We start from the raw sequence: 6,535 nt of genomic DNA on the forward strand, positions 1-6,535 counted from the left end.
AGGGGTATGTTCACTGAGCCGGAGAAAAAACAGAGTATGGGTCAAACCACTGAATCGGATCAGAAATTAGGTCTTGGAGACTTCCATTCATTGTTTTATAAACATACGAAAGAATCAGATCAATAATTACGCCATGACACCACCCATGGCCTGTTCTAAATTTTGCCAGTATTGCAAAAGGGGTATGTTCACCGAACCAAAGAAAAAACTGAGTATGGGTCGAACAACTAAATCGGATCAGAAACTCGGTCTTGGAGACTTCCGTATAATAATTTATAAACATATGAAAGAATCGGATCAACAATTATACCCTGACGCCACCCCGCGGCCCGTTCAAAATTTTGCCAGTATTGCCAAAATGGTATGTTCACCGTGCCGGAGAAAAAACTGAGTATGAGTCGAACCACTGAACCGGATCAGATTCGGTTTTGGGGACTTCCATACAATATTGTATAAACATAAGAAAGAATCAGATCAATAATTATGCCTTGACGCCAACCCGGGCCCGTTCGAAATTTTTCCAGTATTGCCAAAGTGGTATGTTCACCAGGCCGGAGAAAAAATTGAATATGGGTTGAACCGCTGAATCGGATAACAAATTCGGTCTTGGAGACTTCCATACAGTATTTTATAAACATACGAAAGAATCGGATCAATAATTATGCCCTGACGCCACCGCGGGGCCCGTTCTAATATTTGCCAGTATTGCCAAACGGGTATGTTCACCGAGACGGAGAAATAACTGAGTATGGGTCGAACCACTGAATCGGATCAGAAACTCGGTCTTGGAGACTTCCATACAATAATTTATAAACATACGAAAGAATCGTATCAACAATTATGCCCTTACGCCACCCCGGGGCCCGTTCTAATATTTGCCTGTATTGCCAAAGGGGTATGTTCACCGAGCCGGAGATAAAACGGAGTTTGGGTCGTACCACTGAATCGGATCAGAAACTCGGTCTTGGAGACTTCCATATAATAATTTATAAACATATGAAAGAATCGGATCAACAATTATGCCCTGACCTCACCCCGCGGCCCGTTCAAAATTTTGCCAGTATTGCCAAAATGGTATGTTCACCGTGCCGGAGAAAAAACTGAGTACGAGTCGAACCACTGAACCGGATCAGATTCGGTTTTGGGGACTTCCATACAATATTGTATAAACATACGAAAGAATCGGATCAATAATTATGCCTTGACGCAATCCCGGGCCCGTTCGAAATTTTTCCAGTATTGCCAAAGTGGTATGTTCACCAGGCCGGAGAAAAAACTGAGTATGGGTTGAACCACTGAATCGGATAAAAAAGTCGGTCTTGGAGACTTCCATACAGTATTTTATAAACATACGAAAGAATCGGATCAATAATTATGCCCTGACGCCACCCGGGGGCCCGTTCTATTATTTGCCAGAAATACCAAATGGGTATGTTCACCGAGCCGGAGAAAAAACTGAGTATGGGTTGAACCACTGAATCGGATAACAAATTCCGTCTTGGAGACTTCCATACAATATTTTATAAACATACGAAAGAATCGGATCAATAATTATGCCCTGACGCCACCCCGAGTCCCGTTCTAATATTTGCCAGAATTACCAAATGGGTATGTTCACCGAGCCTGAGAAAAAACTGAGTACGGGTTGAACCACTGAATCGGATCACAAATTCGGTCTTGGATACTTCCATACATTGTTTTATAAACATACGAAAGAATCAGATCAATAATTATACCCTGACGCCACCCAGGGCCTGTTCTAAAATTTTCCAGTATTGCCAAAGGGGTATGTTCACCGAGCCTGAGAAAAAACTGAGTATGGGTCGAACCACTGAATCGGATCAGAAACTCGGACTTGGAGACTTCCAAACAATAATTTATAAACATAACAAAGAATCGAATCAACAATTATGCCCTTACGCCACCCCGGGGCCCGTTCTAATATTTGCCAGTATTGCCAAAGGGGTATGTTCACCGAGCCGGAGATAAAACGGAGTATGGGTCGAACCACTGAATCGGATCATAAATTCGGTCGTGGATACTTCCATACAATATTTTATAAACATACGAAAGAATCAGATCAATAATAATGCCCTGACGCAACCCCAGGGACTATTCTAACTTTTGCCAGTATTACCAGATGGGTATGTTCATCGAGCCGGAGAAAAAACTGAATATGGATCTAACCACTGAATCGGATCAGAAATTCTGTCTTGTTGACTTCAATACAATAATTTATAAACATAGGAAAGAATCTGATCAATAATTATGCCCTAACGCCACCCCGGATCCGTTCGAAATATTGCCAGTATTGCCAAAGGGGTATGTTCACCTTCCGGAGAAAAAACTGAGTATGGGTCGAACCACTAAATCGGATAAGAAACTCGGTCTTAGAGACTTCCATTCAATATTTTAAAAACATACGAAAGAATGCGTTCACTAATTATGCCCTGACGCCACCCCTGTCCCGTTCGAAGTTTTTGCCAGTATTGCCGAAGAGGTATGTTCACCGGGCCGGAGAAAAAACTGAGTATGAGTCGAACCACAGAACCGGAACAGATTCGGTTTTGGGGACTTCCATACAATTTTGTATAAACATACGAAAGAATCGGATCAATAATTATGCCTTGACGCCACCCCGGGCCCGTTCAAAATTTTTCCAGTATTGCCAAAATGGTATGTTCACCAGGCCGAAGAAAAAACTGAGTATGGGTCGAACCACTGAATCGGATCAAAAACTCGGTCGTGGAGACTTCCATACAATAATTTATAAACATATGAAAGAATCGGATCAATAATTATGCCCTGACGCCACCCGGGGGCCGTTCTATTATTTGCCAGAAATACCAAATGGGTATGTTCACCGAGCCGGAGAAAAAACTGAGTATGGGTTGAACCACTGAATCGGATAACAAATTCGGTCTTGGAGACTTCCATACAATATTTTATAAACATACGAAAGAATCGGATCAATAATTATGCCCTGACGCCACCCCGGGGCCCGTTCTAATATTTGCCAGAATTACCAAATGGGTATGTTCACCGAGCCTGAGAAAAAACTGAGTACGGGTTGAACCACTGAATCGGATCACAAATTCGGTCTTGGATACTTCCATACATTGTTTTATAAACATACCAAAGAATCAGATCAATAATTATACCCTGACGCCACCCAGGGCCTGTTCTAAAATTTTCCAGTATTGCCAAAGGGGTATGTTCACCGAGCCTGAGAAAAAACTGAGTATGGGTCGAACCACTGAATCGTATCAGAAACTCGGTCTTGGAGACTTCCAAACAATAATTTATAAACATAACAAAGAATCGAATCAACAATTATGCCCTTACGCCACCCCGGGGCCCGTTCTAATATTTGCCAGTATTGCCAAAGGGGTATGTTCACCGAGCCGGAGATAAAACGGAGTATGGGTCGAACCACTGAATCGGATCATAAATTCGGTCGTGGAGACTTCCATACAATATTTTATAAACATACGAAAGAATCGGATCAATAATAATGCCCTGACGCAACCCCAGGGACTATTCTAACTTTTGCCAGTATTACCAGATGGGTATGTTCATCGAGCCGGAGAAAAAACTGAATATGGATCTAACCACTGAATCGGATCAGAAATTCTGTCTTGTTGACTTCAATACAATAATTTATAAACATAGGAAAGAATCTGATCAATAATTATGCCCTAACGCCACCCCGGATCCGTTCGAAATATTGCCAGTATTGCCAAAGGGGTATGTTCACCTTCCGGAGAAAAAACTGAGTATGGGTCGAACCACTAAATCGGATAAGAAACTCGGTCTTAGAGACTTCCATTCAATATTTTAAAAACATACGTAAGAATGCGTTCACTAATTATGCCCTGACGCCACCCCGGGCCCGTTCGAAGTTTTTGCCAGTATTGCCGAAGAGGTATGTTCACCGGGCCGGAGAAAAAACTGAGTATGAGTCGAACCACTGAACCGGAACAGATTCGGTTTTGGGGTCTTCCATACAATTTTGTATAAACATACGAAAGAATCGGATCAATAATTATGCCTTGACGCCACCCCGGGCCCGTTCAAAATTTTTCCAGTATTGCCAAAATGGTATGTTCACCAGGCCGAAGAAAAAACTGAGTATGGGTCGAACCACTGAATCGGATCAAAAACTCGGTCGTGGAGACTTCCATACAATAATTTATAAACATATGAAAGAATCGGATCAACAATTATGCCCTGACGCCACCCCACGGCCCGTTCTAAATTTTTCCAGTATTGCCAAAGTGGAATGTTCACCAGGCCGGAGATAAAATTGAGTATGGGTCGAACCACTGAATCGGATCAGAAACTCAGTCTTGGAGACTTCCATACAATAATTTATAAACATATGAAAGAATCAGATCAATAATTACGCCCAGACGCCACCTATGGCCTGTTCTAAATTTTGCCAGTATTGCCAAAGGGGTATGTTCACCGAGCCTGAGAAAAAACTGAGTATGGGTTAAACCACTGAATCGGATCAGAAATTAGGTCTTGGAGACTTCCATACATTGTTTTATAAACATACGAAAGATTCGGATCAATAATTACGCCCTGACGCCACCCATGGCTCGTTCCAAATTTTGCCAGTATTGCCAAAGGGGTATGTTCACCGAGAAGGAGAAATAACTGAGTATGGGTCGAACCACTGAATCGGATCACAAATTCGTTCTTGGAGACTTCCATACAATAATTTATAAACATACGAAAGAATCAGATCAATAATTATTCCCTTACGCCACCCCGGGGCCCGTTCCAATATTTACCAGTATTGCCAAAAGGGTATGTTCACCGAGCCGGAGATAAAACGGAGTATGGGTCGAACCACTGAATCGGATCAGAAACTCGGTGTTGGAGACTTCCATAAAATAATTTATAAACATACGAAAGAATCGGATCAACAATTATGCCCTTACGCCACCCCGGGGCCCGTTCTAATATTTGCCAGTATTGCCAAAGGGGTATGTTCACCGAGCCGGAGATAAAACGGAGTATGGGTCGAACCACTGAATCGGTCGTGGAGACTTCCATACAATACTTTATAAACATACGAAATAATCGGATCAATAATAATGCCCTGACGCAACCCCAGGGCCTATTCTTACTTTTGCCAGTATTACCAGATGGGTATGTTCACCGAGTCGGAGAAAAAACTGAATATGGATCGAACCACTGAATCGGATCAGAAATTCGGTTTTGGAGACTTCAATACAATAATTTATAAACATAGGAAAGAATCACATCAATAATGATGCCCTAACGCCACCCCGGATCCGTTCGAAATTTTGCCAGTATTGTCAAAGGGGTATGTTCACCTCGCCGGAGAAAAAACTGAGTATGGGTCGAACCACTGAATCGGATAAGAAACTCGGTCTTGGAGACTTCCATGCAATATTTTATAAACATACGAAAGAATGCGTTCAATAATTATGCCCTGACGCCACCCCGGGCCCGTTCGAAGTTTTTGCCAGTATTGCCGAAGGGGTATGTTCACCGTGCCGGAGAAAAAACTGATTATGAGTCGAACCACTGAACCGGATCAGATTCGGTTTTGGGGACTTCCATACAATTTTGTATAAACATACGAAAGAATCGGATCAATAATTATGCCTTGACGCCAACCCGGGCCCGTTCAAAATTTTTCCAGTATTGCCAAAGTGGTATGTTCACCGGGCCGGAGAAAAAACTGAGTATGGGTCGAACCACTGAATCGGAACAGAAACTCGGTCGTGGAGACTTCCATACAATAAATTATAAACATATGAAAGAATCAGATCAACAATTATGACCTGACGCCACCCCGCGGCCCGTTCTAAATTTTGCCTGTAATACCAAAGGGGTATGTTTACCGAGCCGGAGAAAAAACAGAGTATGGGTCAAACCACTGAATCGGATCAGAAATTAGGTCTTGGAGACTTCCATACATTGTTTTATAAACATACGAAAGAATCAGATCAATAATTACGCCCTGACGCCACCCATGGCCTGTTATAAATTTTTCCAGTATTGCCAAAGGGGTATGTTCACCGAGCCTGAGAAAAAACTAAGTATGGGTCGAACCACTGAATCGGATCACAAATTCGGTCTTGGAGACTTCCATACAATATTTTATAAACATACGAAACATTCGGATATAAAATTATGCCCTGACGCCACCCCGGGCCCGTTCAAAATTTTGCCAATATTGCCAAAGGGGTATGTTCACCGAGCCGGAGATAAAACGGAGTATGGGTCGAACCACTGAACCGGATCAGAAACTCGGTCTTGGAGACTTCCATACAATATTTTAAAAACATACGAAAGAATCGGATCAATAATTATGCCCGGACACCACCCCGGCGCCCGTTCTAATATTTGCCAGTATTTCCAAAGGGGTATGTTCACCGAGACGGAGAAATAACTGAGTATGGGTCGAACCACATAATCGGATCAAAATTCGATATTGGAGTTTTTCATACAATATTTTAAAAACATACGAAAGAATCGGATCAATAATTATGCC

Source organism: Bidens hawaiensis, unplaced genomic scaffold (genome assembly GCF_021521415.1).
Source record: "Bidens hawaiensis isolate Kalapana, Puna unplaced genomic scaffold, B.hawaiensis_p1.1 tig00013943_1, whole genome shotgun sequence".
Classification (NCBI taxonomy): Eukaryota; Viridiplantae; Streptophyta; class Magnoliopsida; order Asterales; family Asteraceae; genus Bidens; species Bidens hawaiensis.